Here is a 19,352-nt window from a genome sequence, read left to right as displayed (position 1 = left end):
TTCCTTGGAACCTATCCTTCAGGTTTCATTTGTGTGGAATTTTTGTAAGTACTTGGCATTATCTTAATCCAGTTTTACCTTACACATCAGAAAGATCAGACTTATCCACTACTCATCACCATAGAGAACATCATCCAAATTTTATTGTAGCAGATTCCCAAAGCCCTCTTCAGTTACACGACCACACTCATATGATGAAGATGATTATCTTCCCCAGTCACTTTGTTTCCTTCGCTTAGGTATCTAATTGCATGTGAGATAATAGATAATGTCCACAACAAAACAAACAAACAAACAAATAAATAAAATCTCTTCATACATCAATAAAGTACCTTTAGGGAAGAAAGAAGTATTCTTGCTTTCACTTTACAGAGAGAAAAAAGAACAATCAGTGAGATTTAAGACATTCCAGGATCTAATCCCTTGAAACCTGGTTTCCTTTGTCAGACACTTCCCCATGCACTTCCCCAGATCTTTACCAGATTTATCAGCAATAACAAAAATTAAGCAAAGCAGAGAAATCACTTACTTAATCTCCATAGAATATTTGTTGTTGAGAATATGAGGGAGAAGAAATGAGTGAATAAGTGAAGGAAAGAAAGAAACAATATAGTTTCTGGCAGTGGTCTAAGCTCTGGAGATCACAAATTAAATCAGTGCTTGGCCTAATTTACAGCAATTTGAAGTGGAAAACTCTTCAGACCAGGTGAGTATCAGTCAATCTGATCTCTGTTTTCAAAATAGTTACACTTGTATTTTGGGAAAATATTCTGAAAAAAAAAAATGTTCTCATTGCACTGCAGAGCAAAAAGAAAGAAGGTGACAGGAGACCTCAAATAGTTTCTATAGCATGAAATTGCCACCTTCGGTTCTCATTATCAGTGATGTACCATGCTAGCAAAGAAGGGATGAGTTTACAGCAGCTCCCACTTATGCTTTTTCTGAAACTTGTGCTAGGTCATCTGCTGCTCTCATCTATGAATAGAGTTTTCAGTGACAGCCAAAAAAAGGTCATTTTTCAGCACACAACAGTGTGTGTGTGTGAGAGAGAGAGAGTGATTAGTAGGTCTTGATTACTACTGTAATAAAAATAAAAAATATTAATAAGCTGAATTACATTCTGAATCCTTTTATTGTAGCTTTGCAAGAAAAGAAAAAAGTGCACTAGATTGTGGAGGCACTTCACTAAAGTTTAATGAATATTTAATATTTTTGAAGAAGAATTATAAAACTATATCGGGATGTTACATGACCATCAGCAATGGCTTGCCATTGCCTTTTTCTTTCCATCAACTGCCTCAGTCAAGGTCTGAAACAAATATTCCCTCTTTTTATTTAGGCTGCATAGATGATATCCATCCTGTTTAGAAAGACCCAGAAGAAAGCATAACATTTCCAAACCTTGTGGTCAACCCAGTGAAAAATCCCCAAAGTCCCACTTCCTATTTGACCTATTAGAGAATGTGGACGCTTAAAGGCAAATGTCACATTCCCAGTGATTCTATAGGTAGGAGAAAAAAAATGATCCTTTGGCCACAGGCAGTTCAGAACTAACTCTAAGAAAATGATCAAATGAGAAAATCTACCCATAATGTTCTCTTATATAAATTTTAGCAGAAAAGGAAGAATCAATGACCTTTGATACTTTTTTGTTTGTTTGTTTGTTTGTTTTGAACTAATAAACTTTCAAAACTCTTTTTTCCCCCTTATTTTCTTGGAATCGGGCTTCAAACTTCCAGTGACTCCGTTTCTTGAGAATAGCCTTTTCTACTTCGCTTTGCATTGGATTTAAGCCCTGATGATTTGTGAAAAAAAAAAAAATACAAATTAAAAAATAAATAAAAAAAAAAGAGGGGCTGTGCTTGTGGTAAAGGTATTTTTTGTTTTTAAGTTCCACTTGCTAGTTTAAAATAAACACAACTAAATTGAATTCAGAAGCTTTGCATTAGTTTTCTATGGTGCAAGTAAAGTAAATAGAGCCCTCAGTACTTTTAGTATATGTTTATGAGCTCATTGAGCTCATTAACATTCCTTTGTCTTTAAGGGAGAGACATGAAACTCACAAAAGATACATTTTGCTATTGATCACACATTCTTTTAATCTTCTCTTTTTCTGAGTTCATAAAAGGTTAGTGGTTTTTTTTTTTTTTTTTTTTTTTTTTTTTTTCTTCTTTTCTTTTTTTCCCTGCTTGGGATTTCCATGGACAGATTGAGATTTATTTAATTAAAATACTAACAGAAGGAGACAGAAATAAATTTCCCAAGTTTTACCTTTCATAAACACCAGTTTATTAGATACTGCCAACCAACTATTCTTTGGTGTGCATTTCAACGTTTTATTTTTCTATGTAACTGACTCATGCAGGCATGTCTATCACCCATAAACAGCCTCGATCTCCCTTTGCGCATATGTCTATGTATAAATGAAATCAACCAACAATACAAACCCAAGCAGTGAAAAAGCAAGACCCAAAGCACAAAAAGTTTAAATTCTTGAAGTGAGCAAGTGATGTGGCCTGTGGTATAACATATAAAGATGAGGAAGTGTATCTGCATTATGTAGATGTTTTTGAAAGACATATGTGAAATATAAAAGTCCAGTGGTGGTTAAAAATATATCCAGTGGTGGTTTACAATCCTCTTCAGCAGCCCAAACTTAACTGATGCAGGATTTAATGTCAGTATTTTTGATTGGAAGACCCTCCTGATCACCTGTTTCTCATGTGTTGGATAGTCAGCATGGATACAAAAGCCTACCCAGGGAATTAAATTGCAGCCATGATTCTTGGGGGATTTATGGATTCAGTCCTGACTTCTACTGTGTAATTATTTTTTCATGCATATTACTTGATTTTGCTCCAAATAGTTCCTTATATGACCAGATAAGTGCTGGCTCCAGAAAGAATTGTGACAGCTCAGACCACAAGGAGCAATTTTTAGGGACGGCACCTTTACCTTCTAATGGTGAAAAAGAAGACTTTTAGTGCATTTTGTGGATTTTGTTTATTTTCAAAGTTTTACGTAACTGCTTAGATGTGAAGGGTTGTATTGTACATAATAGCATCCCATTCTTAATATTCTAGTGCACACTTACTCTGTAAGGCCCAATCACAAATTCTGAGCACAAATTCACAAATTCCAGTCACTGAGGGTGACAGTTGTATTGTGCACCATAACATCCCTGGGCACGTTACAAACAAAGCATCAGCTCTAGGACAGCACAGTGTGTATATTATCAACAGAAGCAACTGTTATGCAAAAATAAAAGGTTTCTGTCATTTAGGAACTTCTTCCTTTCACTTAGCTTTGTAAATTTCTCAGTTTTAGGAGACATCATAAGAAACTCATCAATTTGTTACTTAAATTTTTATGGTCATAGAACTATTTCAATTTCCCTCTACTTCTGGCCTTGTCCCCCTTCTTGCCTTGTCCCCACACCCAAGCAAATGCTCTCTTGTCACTACAGCTAAATATTGAGGGTATTTGTTGAGAACATGTCTAAAGTCTTTCTGTAGTCAGTAATATTTTTGCACATTTAACTGCTGTACTAAATTGCATTGTATGGATCCGATCCAAAGGGTATTGATGTCAACAGAAGAAAAAAAACCCACTGAGTTCAATGAGATTATTTTTTTTGGTATTTTGTTGTTGTTGTTGTCTTTTCCTAGATGGAAAATAATTATGTACTTTTACTGTTAAACATTTATAATAAACACCAGCAAATAATATATCTATATCTATATCTGTATATGAATAGACTACTGTAAAACAAAAATATCAGTATCTTAAATGCCAGGACAGATGAGTTTTCAAGATCTGTTAGTCCATCAGCATTGTACAATTAAAAAGGCATCACATCTAGTCTTCTGAACAAGAGTGTGAACAAGAAAACACTCTGATTCATTATTTTTCTAGCAAAATAAGTTTGATCTTGGAGCCAGATGATGACTGGGATTTTTTATTATTTTTTTTTTGTAAAATATTTTGTGTTCAACATTATTACATTGATGTAATCCTTATAAAATCTGTGAGAAATAATTTTATACCTTTACTCTAACGTGTTTCTGTTTAAAAAAAAGAAAGTTCCTAGATAAATCCCAACATATTTTAAGATAAAAATAACATATATGTTAATTATGTTTACTTCTCATGTACGGTTTTAAATTTTTAAATATAATTTTCAGAGAGTTTTAGGATAGAGGTCCGCATTTTCCAAATAAGGAAGTAGAGGAGATAAAGTTGACCAGAAGAAAAAATAAGCATGGAAGTTGGGCATCTTCAGCTTTATACTGTAACCTCCTGAGAACACTGCATCTTCATTATACTTGGCACACTAAGGTCTGGCTTTTTCTAATCTGATTTTAAACATAACTGAAATGCCCAATTTTGGAATGTAGTCAGTTAAGGTTGTTCCTTAATCACCGAAATATAAGCATCCCTCCAGAACTGGTTATCTTTCTTGACCTACCATAATCAGTTGAATTGTATCCTAGGGGCCCTAGATAAATGTTGAAAAATGCAGAGGGTGAATATGGATTTAATATTTTCAATACATAGTTTAGTAATAAGAATAGACTTATATGAGACTATGACCCAAAAAGCACATACCAAGGGTTTGGGGATTGTATGGTGGAAAGCCAGTTTCACTGACAGAAGAGATCTTCATAGCTGTGGGGCTACTAAGAATGTTGTTCATAAAATTTCTAAACAATGTTAGAAATTTCATTTTTCTTCTGTATTAGATAAAGATTGTATCCAATTCATATTTCTGTGGGAAGAAATATTTTCTAATACCTAAATTGTGTAGTGTCTGTTATCTAACAAAAATCTAGACTTGTGGATAGTTCATCACTTATGCTAGTTATGATATTAAATTTGACCCCTTTTTTATTTATTTGCTTTACTTTGGATAGCTGCTGTTTAGAACAATTTTAGAACTCTGATGTTCTAAAATTATTCTAAATTATCTTGTAGAAAGATAATGTACAAAGACCATACATGATAGTCTTATTTTAATACAGTAGAAGTATTAAAGAAAGAAGATATATATTAATGATATATGAGGTTTTTGAATGCATATAATAATAAAAATAATAATAATAAAAAAGTAAACATTAGAAGTGTGTGTAAAATAGTTCCTAATGATTTTATTGAAGTGGTATGGTGACATTTATAGTTACAATTATTGTAGATAAAGTTGAAAGAAATGAATAACAATTGAAAACAATTTTACAATCTTTTACACAAGTTGATATACCTAAAAAGTAGAATACAGTGTTAATCAAAGTTAAGTTTTCTATATATATTTTTTGATATTCTACTACATTTAGAGAGCATATATTGTAATATGCTCATTTGCTTAGTATTTTAATTCTATTTTTGTTTCTAATTTCTTTCTTCTTTTTTTTTTTTTTTTTTGATGTCTGTACCACATTACTCATTTTATCATTCCTTAAATTTATCAAAGTAACTATTTGTGAATAAATACACATATATGGAGATCACCTGTCTTTACAAGACAAGGTAAGTTTTTGAATTCACTGCAATATAAAATGATAGTTTTCACTATGTATGATAAAACACTCTTTGGAACATAACATAATCTTAAACTCCCTTTAGATGTTTCCAACATCCACATCAATCTTGAATCATAAAATACATGACGGAATCAATATTGTGATGATAAACTGTAAAAAATTGCTTTTGTCTGGATTCAGTAGAAACAAGTGGTCTGATTCAGCTTGGGAACACTGTAACCGTCTTCTTAAAATGAGAAGGCTATTCAAAAATAAAGCTAAGTTTGAGTTAGGTGAAAGTGGGTTTCCTTTATGTGTTACTAAACCAAACCTTTTCTTCTTTTGCCCTTAGACAATCTCCCCCTGCTGGATTGACTTTTTAAAAATATTTATTTATTTACCCTTTCCTTTCCTTTCCTTTCCTTTCCTTTCCTTTCCTTTCCTTTCCTTTCCTTTCCTTTCCTTTCCTTTCCTTTCCTTTCCTTTCCTTTCCTTTCCTTTCCTTTCCTTTCCTTTTTTTTTTTTTTTTTTTTTTTTTTTTTTTTTTTTTTTAATATTTATTTATTTATTTATTTATTATTTTCTTATTTTCATTTTGGCTAATTGGGTGAGTTCTGGATTGCAGTTGAGATACTAAAGCTAATCTCCTGTCATAGCACAAAATATCCTATCCTAGCAATTTTCTAGCAATTATCTAGCAATTTTCTGTATGGAGGTCATCTATTGGCTTTTCAAAGTCTGACAAATGTTAACATCCAGTACTGCCAGAAGAAGTGAGTAGCATTCCTATCTGAAACTTATTAACAACAATAATTATAATATGGAGTATGGCTTTATGACTACTGCTCTACTGAAAAACTGTTAATAACCAAGATTTCTTATTAGTCATACATAAATGACAAAATTATTATCAATTCCATGAATTCTATATTGAAGATATTCATGATGTCTTAATGACAGACCATTGCTACATTGTGAGCAACCATGTTTGCTGTTTATGATCGAGGAATTAAACACATATTGATGAATACTTGCAAAATAGTGAATCGTATGATACACTATTTCAAATGAAAGAAAGTTCCTAATGTTTTCTTGGGTACCTTAGGCAGCATTATTATATGTATGAGGAAAGTGCCTTACCAGACATGAGAAGAGTGGTGGCCATGAAGACAGGTTATGCTCCACACTGAGCTGACAGGACAAAGACAATATGAAGAAATAGAACTATTCTAATAGTATCTTGCATCTGCGGAGAAACATGGAACTTTGAACACTGTGTTATTCATGCACTCTTAAATGTGTCACTCAAAGGTATAGAGCAAGCCAGATTATGTATTGAGTGGCAACACATGCCTGATTTGGAGGAAAATAACAACAACAATAACAAGCAACAACAACAACAAAAGAAAAAATACATAGGGTATAATTAATCTCTTTTACTTTTCACTTTCAAAAAGTGATCTGTAAACCAGTCCTCTAATTGCCTTCTAAAGTTAATAGGGGGAGAAAACATATTGACATTTCCTCTGTGGCTTAGGGCACCTTATGTGATATGAGCTTGCTGAAAATGCTACTAAAGTTTTTTTTCTGTTCAAACGACATTAGGTTATCTTTATTGAACAAAGACAATATGTAGCAAATCCTTGTGTTTATTCTGTGAATGATTTCCATACTTGATTCGTGTTGCTTCTTTTTTGCTACTAAGTCATTTAGGGTGAATTAATCTCCCCTAAATTTGTGTGTCTCATGCCTACAATTGAACTAGATATTCAGACTTCATTCATTATTCACACACAAAACCACATTTCTGGAGAAAGTTTATATGACATTACAGAGCATGTACTAGGATGAAAATAAAGTACTCCTCAAAAACTTCCATTCCTTTTCATTTGTAAGAAATCAGCATAAATGTATAACTCAGACAGATGTAGATGAGATTAATCTTTCTCGTTAAGTTTTCCCTCTGCAATGTTCTAACTATTGTATTTCATGAACTGCTAACTTTGCTCATAATTTATGTGACTAGCAACAGAAAAGAAGAGAAACAGAAAACTTCACTGATGTTACTGAAAGACAAAGGAAGGAAGTTTTATCACTTGATTTTTAATAATGAGTGGGCTTACTTGCTGACTTTTACTATTTCTGTTATAAGAATCAGTACAGCTTCATTTTTTCTTCTCTTCTTTTATAACACAGTTAACCTATGTGCAAACAAGGAATAATCTAGAGCTCTACAGAGGCCTTGTGGTTATTTCACTTCTTGCATATTTGTGACAGCTTGTGCTCTGGGACTTGGGTATTAGCAAGGTTAAAACTGTTTTGTTTGTTTTTGTTTCTTTGTTTGTTTGTTTGTTTTTTCTCTCCCCAGGGTTAAATGTGGATGCCATCATCATTGAATCTGAGAAGAGTCAGAAAAAAAATCTGTAATGATGACAATATGAAGGTACCTTGGGCTAGTATATTCAAGACAATTAACATTGTTTAGAGATCTGAGAAAACAATTGCCTTACTGTACTGATCTTATATAGGCTCCTGGATTTCCAGATCTAAGAGGATGTAAAATATTTGAAAACAGGTTTAAAATGTGAACAGTAAGCAATGAAACCAGAATTCTGAGTTAGGTTTCCTATGAAATGTAAATACACTGAAGAAAATGCCCGTAGAGGTAGAAGAAATAATTTCTTAACCCCCAAAAAGTGTTTGAATTACATGAGATTAATAGCTTTTAACAAGTGTTTATTTGTGACTATTCAGTATAGAAGGATCCTAGATATTAAACTAGATGCCTAACTTTTAGAAGGATATGATCAACTGAATTAAATATCATCTGTGGGAGTTTCCATCCATGGAGAGCCTCAAAAGTTTTTTTGACATGGTTCTGGGCAACCAAAGTGGCCCTGCTCGAGCAGGGAGTTAGACTAAATGACCTCCAGAGATCTCTTCAAACCAAACATCCATTCTTGGTGATAAAAATTTGAAAATGTAATAGCCTGTTCTTGTACATGTTGCTGATGTGATCCACGCAGCGCATGGCATTGCTTTGTCATACATGCAAATTTGTGGTCCTTGCTTCCAGAAGGCCTGTTAAGATCTGAGGGACCCATCGGAACCTCCCTATTACCTCCCTATTGCATTCAACTATGTGAGAGACAGCTATACATCATCAAGGTTCTTCCTACGATTTTTTTTGTTTGTTTTTTTTTTGGGGGGGTGACAAAGGCTGCAGTATTGGTGAAAAAAGACTAATGAGCCAAACACAAAGTACAAAATAATATTGCTAGTAGAAAAGTACAGCTCCTCCAGCAGGGCATGCATACATCTCTGTGCTCAGTAATCTAAAAAGTCCAAGCTCAGCCTTATTTTGTGGAAGCTGCTGAGGTGAATTCAATTTGCTTTTAGGTGTGAAAAAATGGGTTATTTCATGAGGTTTATATGCAGCAACGGTCAATGAAATAGTTCTTACAAATATGGATGGTCAGTAAAGAAAGAGCTTTAAAAAAATCCTATTACTGCAGAGGAATTTAAATGTGTATATAATGAGTTGCTACAAATGCACAAAAGTAGCTGTCACACACTATATAGTATTCATAAAAGCTCCAACAAGTTGCACAGTATGAGGAATAGTTGCTTCTGGATCAGCGCACAGTCATTTAGTAGTCCTATCAAGCTGACAGTGAGCGTACTGGGCCTGATACACATGACTGCCCAAGAAGAGTGTCTCTGGATGTCAGCCTTGTGTACGTCAAGGAAACAAGAGTAGAGCAGAATCAAAACAAGTTAACAAACCAGCAGTGAGCTTGTTTCTGCTACAATAACAGAACCATAGGCTAACTGAGGTTTTCTTTACAAAACTTGTAAGCCTATGTCAGTGACCTCAGAATCGCTGACCCATGCTGGATACAGTGAACATGAAAGGGTTTTTTTTTTTTTTTTTCCCTTTATTTTATTTTTGTTTTCCTTTTTGAATTTCCAGGTATCTAGCACTGATACTACATACCAGTGTTTCTGATTGAAACACTGGCTATTGTTCTTCTTCTACTCTGCTGAAAAAAAACTCTTTGCTTTTATTGGTTAAACATGATTCAAGATCTGCTGTAATGACCATCGTGGGCTAGTCACTTCTGATCATTTTAATGGTCTTTTTGAAGGATGAGATTCATTTTGTGGTTTGAATCTTCTGTATGTATCAAAAGATCAATAGTTTGCAATACCTTAGTTATTTAATACTTATCAAACACTATCACACCAACCAGAAATATTCACTGGACCTATTTCATGTCAGGCTGGAGAGTTAACATGTAGTTTAGATTGATTAGCAGATAAATTATTTCAGGAAAGAAATATGAACACGGTCACTTTAGGGAAAATTGGCTATGGGTTCTTTCTTTGGATGTATTGCCTTTCTTCTTTGCACAATGATAACCTAAGCTTGTCGTTATTTTGGACTACTTGACTGAAAGTAAATTCCTTTGAGAAACTGACACTGAACATAATTTTTCCCATATCATTTTTAAAGCAAATGCTTTCATTTTTGGGGTTCATGGCTGTAGGTACACCTGGAGTAGAAGTACCTCAAACAGCTGCAAACAAATGGCTAAATATAAATTTCAGCATGGACTAGCTACTCCAAGATCTTGATTTTGTGGGCATTGCAGCCAGACTACAATGAGCTCTGCAACAGCAAAGCTGTCACAAGCATCAGGATAGGGACTTTAAAGCTACGTCAAGGATTGAATTGCAGGTGCCATAATGATCTCTAATTCAACCAAGATGTATTCTTAGCATTTTTCTTTCCTAAAAATGTGCTTAGAAAAGCATGTTCCCTCCACTAACTGTTAAAATGCTCATAACCTAACCAGAAACTTGTTGAAAAAAGTAGAATTTGAATTACTAAAACAATTGTAAGGTCGGAGTTGAAAGTACATCAAAACGAAGGTTTTAACAATGCAGACACTGCTGCATCTTCCTCTATATCAAGCTTCAATATATTTTAGAGAAGGCAAATTAATTAAAGAAGAATGTGCTGTGCACACATAATATTAATGTTGAAAACACACAGGAAATGTGCAGGGCACCTTGCTCACGTGGAAAACACTTTGCTTTAGAGGTCTATTACAGAGTTTAAGATAAAAGGGATTCTTATAAGTTCAGACTGATAAACACAATCACAAATACATCTTCACATCTGCTCCATTTTCACAACTGAATTAAGGAACATTTTCCCCCCAATGAGTTTAATTAACTTTAAGAACAAGCTAAATTAGTTTAAAAGGCAATTAAAATGCAAGCGTATAAATTGTAATTAAAACTGCATGCTGTTTATAGATATTTTTTCTAAATATTTAAAGAAGATATTTTCCAAATGAAAAAACAGAAGTTCTGCAGTCAGTGAATAACTCAGTTCAGAAAAAAAATATAAAAAACTCTTCTTACCCATGTAGAATTATATAAAAAAAATTACAATTTATTAGAAATTAAAATTACAGAATATTATATCAGTGTCCCAGTGAGAATAACAATAATTTGATTCACAGATGCACTGTTTTGTCTTGAGATTGGTCCTTCTGTTTTATTGTTTATGACATCATCAGAAATGATGGGAATTATTGTGCATGTCTAGTTCAGCTTCCCCTGAACTTTACATCTCCCTGTGCATAGTGTGGTCTGCTTTCCACACCTGGTGTTTTTCTTCTGTATATCTTCCATCCATGTTCATTATCTGAAGTGACCTTCCTTGATAGTGCCCTCAAAACTGAAGAGCTAACCCAAGTAACATTTAAAAGGCACATTATTTTTGCCTTCTGCATTCACAGAATCACAAAATCACAGAATTGTCTAGGTTGGAAGAGACCTCCAAGATCACCTAGTCCAACCTCTGACCTAACACTAACCAGTCCTCCACTAAACCATATTACTAAGCTCTACATCTAAACATCTTTTAAAGACCTCCAGGGATGGTGACTCAACCACTTCCCTGGGCAGCCCATTCCAATGCCTAAGAACCCTTTCGGTAAAGAAGTTTTTCCTGATACCCAACCTAAAACTCCCCTGGCACAACTTTAGCCCATTCCCCCTCATCCTGTCACCAGGCACACGGCAGAATAGACCAATCCCCACCTCACTACAGCCTCCTTTAGTGTAGCTATAGAGAGCAATAAGCGCCCCGAGCCTCCTTTTCTCCAGGCTGAACAACCCCACTCCCTCAGCCGCTCCTCATAGAACTTGTTGTCCACCTCACCAGCTTCGTCGCCCTTCTCTGGACTCTCTCGAGCACCTCCATGTCCTTCTTGTAGGGAGAGGCCCAAAACTGAACACAGTACTTGAGGTGCGGCCTCACCAGAGCCAAGTACAGGGGGACAATCACTTTCCTAAACCTGCTGGCCACACCGCTTCTTATACAAGCCAGGATGCTGTTGGCCTTCTTGGCCACCTGAGCACACTGCTGGCTCATATTCAGATGACTGTCAACCAATACTGCCAGGTCCTTCTCTGCCAGGCAGCTTTCCAACCACTCATCTCCCAGCTTATAGCTGTGCTTGGGGTTATTGGGCCTCAGGTGCAGGACCTGAGGTGCAAGGCATTTGGCCTTGTTGAACTTCATATAGCTGGCCTCGGCCCATCGGTCCGAGCCTATCCAGATCCTCCTGCAGAGCTTTCCTACCCTCGAGCAGATCGACACACACACCTAACTTGGTGTCATCTGCAAACTTACAGAGGGTGCACTTTATCCCCTCATCCAGATCATTGGAAAAGATATTGAAGAGGAATGGCCCCAGGAGTGAGCCCTGGGGGATGCCACTAGTGACCGGCCTCCAACTGGATTTGACTCCATTTACCACAACTCTTTAGGCCCGGCTATCCAGCCAGTTTTTAACCCAATGAAGCGTACACCAGTCCAAGCCGACAGCAGCCGGTTTCTTGAGGAGAATGTTGTGGGGGATGGTGTCAAAGGCCTTACTGAAGTCAAGGTAGACCACATCCACAGCCTTTCCCTCATCCACCAAGCACATCACTTTATCATAGAAGGAGATCGGGGTTGTCAAGCAGGACCTGCCTTTCATAAACCCATGTTGACTGGGCCTGACCACCTGCTTGCCCTGCAAGTGCCGTGTGATGACACTCAAGATAATCTGCTCCATGAGCTTCCCTAGCACTGAGGTCAAACTAACAGGCCTATAGTTCCCCGGGTCTACCTTCCGGCCTTTCTTGTAGATGGGCGTCAATTTCCCTTTTGGGCAACCCAGAAGATGTGGATGGTGTACAGATTAAACCTATTGTCTGAAATGAGCATCGTCATGCTGTTCCCAGCTGTTAATCTCACATATACAGTCACACGTACTATGGCCATAGGCATATTTCTTCACCTCTCTGTGCCCATCTTCTCTTCTGCCCAAACACTTTCCAGTGAATTGGTAATTGCCTTTCACTGTTGTTTGGATAATTCCTAGGAAAATCAAGGTCTTGTCTTGGTGACATCAGGAACAACAGCTAGAAATTACTATGAGTGGAAAACATTACTGTGAGGCTGAGCCTATATCTGACAAAGTATAAATAATTACACGAATATCCACGGTAAAAATATGGCAGTCCAGGGATTTGTAAACATTTTCCTCAGATATCGCATAACTTGGGGTGTTGTCTTTGAATAAGTAATAGTGATCACATACTGTTGCAAAGTAAAATATATTATTTATTCCCTTACAACTACATTTTGATCCCATCCAAGCCAAAAGCAGAATTCCTATTTACTGTTTTGCAGATAGAATTCAAATGCCATAAAAAATAGGTTCACATTATTCTTCAAATATAACCCAAATAAATGAACTATATGTTTAATAAATATTTAAAAAAAAAATGGTAGGTTTTAAAATCTGGTTTTGAATTTCAATAATTATTGCAAATAACTAAACAATGATTTTGGTTTGATTTTGTTTTCATGTTTTGAAAGAGAAAATGTGCTTAAGCAGTTTCACTTAAACCTATAGAAACTAATGAAATAGATTTCTGACCACAACAAGCTATACTCATTGAAAACAATTTTGATTTTAGAATGTGATTCCTATTATAAATCAGAAGACCAAGCTCTGAAAATAAAATAAATAACTTAGTTCACATTTTTTACAGCTTACAGTAACTAAAGTTCTTGAAAGTGTAAGAGTTCTAAAAGATTTGAGACAGTTTAAAAATCTGTCAGTCATTATCTTTCAAAAAGAAAGATACATGAATATATAGAATAAGATAACAGTACAAAAAGGCTTTGTAACTGCCCACAAAACAAAACTGCATATTTCATTAGAGATATAAATGTTACATTTTAAAAATGAATAGAAAAGGAATGGCTTGTTCTTTCTTCAAATCGGCAGATTTGAAGAGGTTAGCTTTGTTTCTGAGTCAGGAAAAGCTTTCTTTTTCATGTTATATGATCAAAAAAAGAGAAAAGCATTCAGGTGGAAAGATGGCTCCTGTGTATAATATGAATAGTTGGATATGAACCCTTATTTATGGTAAAGATACTTCATAAGAAGCTTATAGATTTATATCTTAATCCAACAGCCGGTTTTCATTTGCAACTACTTGCAAAATAACACAAGAACTGGACAGTTGATTCAAAGAAATACAAAATATGTTAAAGTGATTTTTTTCAGAGCACTGACTTAATTCACACCTGCTGTTTGAGAAACTCTTCACGAGGAAGAATCTTGAATCTGGTCCATCTTTATATACAACCAGTCATTCAGGGCACATATACAGACCACCAGGAATGAAAAGTCATAATTTCATTAGCTTGTTGACAAGTAACATGATGTGTAAAGAGAATCAAGCATGTCTCAGCTGCCAGGCCCTAGGGAAAACACACTGTAGATTCTAGAAATAATGAGGCAATGGAAATGATGCAATTTATGCCATGACAAAAGAGTAGAGAGATCGTGTGCTTTAGGGAAACCTAGTTGTTACTATTTGGGCAGAATGATATCACTGCTTATCATCCAAATTCTTGGTTCACAGTTTATGTGGACAGATTCATTGATAAGGTAATTGTTGTTTGTAAAACATCAGATATTTGGTATTCTTAACAATAGTTGAAATAATACTGAACCGTCTATAAAAATTTTACTGCAAAGTATCTCACAGAATTAATTATAATAATTGTGTTATCAGTAACATATTACTTTTGTTTATTATTATTTCTCAGATTTGGGGAACACGTTTGGAAATATCATCTTCTGAGTTTCATACCAGGAAGTTTGTTGCATTACATATTTTTTTTTCTTTTGTAGTTTACTGGAACAGCCATTTTTACAGTCAAGGTAAGCTTCAAAATCTAAGAAACTTCAGAAAAAGAAAAAGAAAATGGAAAAATGGACTACAGAGAAAAATAGATTATTTTTTTATCAATGATGAATCCCAGAGGCTGATGAATTTTAGATAGCTTCAGCTATATTTTGTTTCTTTTGCCTATTAATTTATTGGATTCCAGGATACCTGCCTTAAGTTAATCCATTGAAGTTTTGACAGGGAAGTAAGGATAATATAATGGATTATATTTCCAAGAGGGTGAAAATGTCAAATGTTCAGAAGTTGTCCCCTCTAGTGATCAGAATCTCTTTGCTGGTGGATTAATTAATTTATATTCTATTTTTTTTTGTTAAAGTTTCTCTTTTCCCTTCCCTTCCCTTCCCTTCCCTTCCCTTCCCTTCCCTTCCCTTCCCTTCCCTTCCCTTCCCTTCCCTTCCCTTCCCTTCCCTTCCCTTCCCTTCCCTTCCCTTCCCTTCCCTTCCCTTCCCTTCCCTTCCCTTCCCTTCCCTTCCCTTCCCTTCCCTTCCCTTCCCTTCCCTTCCCTTCCCTTCCCTTCCCTTCCCTTCCCTTCCCTTCCCTTCCCTTCCCTTCCCTTCCCTTCCCTTCCCTTCCCTTCCCTTCCCTTCCCTTCCCTTCCCTTCCCTTCCCTTCCCTTCCCTTCCCTTCCCTTCCCTTCCCTTCCCTTTCCTTTCCTTTCCTTTCCTTTCCTTTCCTTTCCTTTCCTTTCCTTTCCTTTCCTTTCCTTTCCTTTCCTTTCCTTTCCTTTCCTTTCCTTTCCTTTCCTTTCCTTTCCTTTCCTTTCCTTTCCTTTCCCTTTTTCACAATGATGTTGTAATTGTGCAAATAAAAACGTCCCCACGACCTTCATCTAAAAAACTGAAAGTTTTGACAAAGACCTCAGTAAAGTGACATGAGAACACCTCTGTAATAGTAAGCATGTATCCATTCATAATTGAGAGAAAACCTTCATTTATTCAGATCCTTATTTAGAATCTCATTATCTTCTTCTAGCCTTTGATAATAGGGTCATGGGTTTCTAGAATACACATTGAGTTTTAAAGTAAAATGCAAATTACCAATGTGCTTTCTCTTACAATTTATGTGAACTTTATTCCTACAAGTACACCACAGCTTCCTAATGAATACTGTTCGATGTCCATGAAAGTTTTCATTTTGTATAAGTGTAAAGAGTTGAGTCAAAAAGCCTAAATGAAAGTCATTTAGTGGAAAAAACTCCCATTGACTCCTGTGAACTTTAGGAGTGTGATCTTAAATCACTGCCTTTATGCATTAAATTTTCTACATACATGTATGTATTGGAAGGATACTCATGGCAATAGAAGGCAAACTGGTCTGTGATGCTACTGTTGAATTACAGAATCACAAAATCACAGAATTGTCTAGGTTGGAAGAGACCTCCAAGATCACCTAGTCCAACCTCTGACCTAACACTAACCAGTCCTCCACTAAACCATATTACTAAGCTCTACATCTAAACATCTTTTAAAGACCTCCAGGGATGGTGACTCAACCACTTCCCTGGGCAGCCCATTCCAATGCCTAAGAACCCTTTCGGTAAAGAAGTTTTTCCTGATACCCAACCTAAAACTCCCCTGGCACAACTTTAGCCCATTCCCCCTCATCCTGTCACCAGGCACACGGCAGAATAGACCAATCCCCACCTCACTACAGCCTCCTTTAGTGTAGCTATAGAGAGCAATAAGCGCCCCGAGCCTCCTTTTCTCCAGGCTGAACAACCCCACTCCCTCAGCCGCTCCTCATAGAACTTGTTGTCCACCTCACCAGCTTCGTCGCCCTTCTCTGGACTCTCTCGAGCACCTCCATGTCCTTCTTGTAGGGAGAGGCCCAAAACTGAACACAGTACTTGAGGTGCGGCCTCACCAGAGCCAAGTACAGGGGGACAATCACTTTCCTAAACCTGCTGGCCACACCGCTTCTTATACAAGCCAGGATGCTGTTGGCCTTCTTGGCCACCTGAGCACACTGCTGGCTCATATTCAGATGACTGTCAACCAATACTGCCAGGTCCTTCTCTGCCAGGCAGCTTTCCAACCACTCATCTCCCAGCTTATAGCTGTGCTTGGGGTTATTGGGCCTCAGGTGCAGGACCTGAGGTGCAAGGCATTTGGCCTTGTTGAACTTCATATAGCTGGCCTCGGCCCATCGGTCCGAGCCTATCCAGATCCTCCTGCAGAGCTTTCCTACCCTCGAGCAGATCGACACACACACCTAACTTGGTGTCATCTGCAAACTTACAGAGGGTGCACTTTATCCCCTCATCCAGATCATTGGAAAAGATATTGAAGAGGAATGGCCCCAGGAGTGAGCCCTGGGGGATGCCACTAGTGACCGGCCTCCAACTGGATTTGACTCCATTTACCACAACTCTTTAGGCCCGGCTATCCAGCCAGTTTTTAACCCAATGAAGCGTACACCAGTCCAAGCCGACAGCAGCCGGTTTCTTGAGGAGAATGTTGTGGGGGATGGTGTCAAAGGCCTTACTGAAGTCAAGGTAGACCACATCCACAGCCTTTCCCTCATCCACCAAGCACATCACTTTATCATAGAAGGAGATCGGGGTTGTCAAGCAGGACCTGCCTTTCATAAACCCATGTTGACTGGGCCTGACCACCTGCTTGCCCTGCAAGTGCCGTGTGATGACACTCAAGATAATCTGCTCCATGAGCTTCCCTAGCACTGAGGTCAAACTAACAGGCCTATAGTTCCCCGGGTCTACCTTCCGGCCTTTCTTGTAGATGGGCGTCAATTTCCCTTTGGGCAACCCAGACTGAGGCAAAGAAGGCATTAAGCACCTCCTCCTTTTCCTCATCTTTTGTAACTAAGTTCCCCCCCGCATCCAGTAAAGGATGGAGATTCTCCTTAGTCCTTCATTTTGTGTTGATGTATTTGTAAAACCTTTTTTTTTTTTTTTGATTTCCTTCTTGAAGAGTGCCCAGCCTTCAGAACCGCCTCCCAAGGGACTCTGCCAACCAGTGTCCTGAACAGTTCAAAGTCAGCTCTCTGGAAGGCCAATACAGTGGTTTTACTGGTCCACTTCCTGGCTTCTCCAAGAATGGAGAACTCTACCATTTCATGGTCACTCTGCCCAAGGCAGTTTCCAACCACCACACCTCCCACCAGTCCTTCTCTGTTTGTGAAGAGGAGGTCTAGCGGGGCACCTCTCCTGGTAGGCTCACTAACCAGCTGCATCAGCAAGCTATCTTCCACGTTCTCCAGAAACCTCCTAGACTGCTTTCTCTGGGCTGTGTTGTGCTTCCAGGATATATCTGGGAAGTTGAAGTCCCCCACAAGAACAAGCGCTGAAGATTTTGCAACTTTTGTCAGCTGCCTGTAGAGCTCCTCATCAGTCTCCTCATCCTGGTGTGTCAAAACCTAAAGAGTGTCAATTGTGTTTAAGAAGTGCTTCTTTCCTTGCAAATCTTTAATTTATCAAGTTAAATTTTTTTACAAAAATGACAAAAATAAAGTGTTTAATTGAGAAATTTTGATCTCAGTGAGACCTAAAGAAGAGCTTGTGGGCCCAGAAATGCGTCTATTTACCTTTTTTTTTTTTTTTTTTTTTTTTTTTTTTTTTTTTCCCAGCTGTGTCAATTGGGGTGATAAGAAATATTATCTCTAAAGACTTATTTGAAGTGAGCCAGAATATCATATAACTGGAAACTAGGAATCTCCATCTATTTAATTCTTTGAAGAGTAGATTACTCACACTCTTCATGAACACAGAGAAGATATTTTTTACTGTAAACAGCTCACTAATCTAGCATGCCAGGATCCAGTAGCTGGAAGCTGAAAGTAGACAGATTCAGATTAGAAATAAGACATCCCTTTTTAACAGTTAGGAGAAATTGCAACAGCTTCCAAAGTGAGATAGGTATTTAAGATAGGTGAGATATATCACACTGGAGATGTCTCTCTGTCTCTCTCTCCTTTGGCTGTTGAGAAATCCCAGATAAGCAGACTAGATGTCTAAGTTTTAAAATGGATAAATCTAGGTGAGATAAATCTGAATTGATTAAAATAAGATAATATTCTTTGTGTTTCCTTATTGTGAAACAGTTACCTCTAATAGTGATTTAGCTGTAGTACTTCGGAAAATTGTTATGGAATATTTTAATAGCTTTTGATAACTGACACAAGTTTAGGAAGAATTTAATGTCCAAAAGTATTTAACTGCATCTGTGCAATGCAGTTATAAATAAGGATTTAGTTATAAATTTATAAATTTATAAAAAATATAAATAACATTCAGTTATAAATAGGGATTACAGTTGATTTTTAAACCACTCTTCAGTTTACTTCTATAACAGGGTAGATTAGATTTGCTAAATTAAATAATCTAAATGGCATTTACATGACTGTTTCCTAAGAGCATAAAATTAACAGAAAAGGGAGCATCAGTTATGCATTTAGTGGAGATTTGCTAACGATAATGACGGTCACACTACTTTCAGAACATGGACTACAGAGAGTTTTTTGATACCTAAGAAATCATAGAAT

The sequence above is a fragment of the Aythya fuligula genome, chromosome 1, assembly GCF_009819795.1.
Source record: "Aythya fuligula isolate bAytFul2 chromosome 1, bAytFul2.pri, whole genome shotgun sequence".
Classification (NCBI taxonomy): domain Eukaryota; kingdom Metazoa; phylum Chordata; class Aves; order Anseriformes; family Anatidae; genus Aythya; species Aythya fuligula.
Note: the sequence above shows the minus strand (reverse complement) of the source record.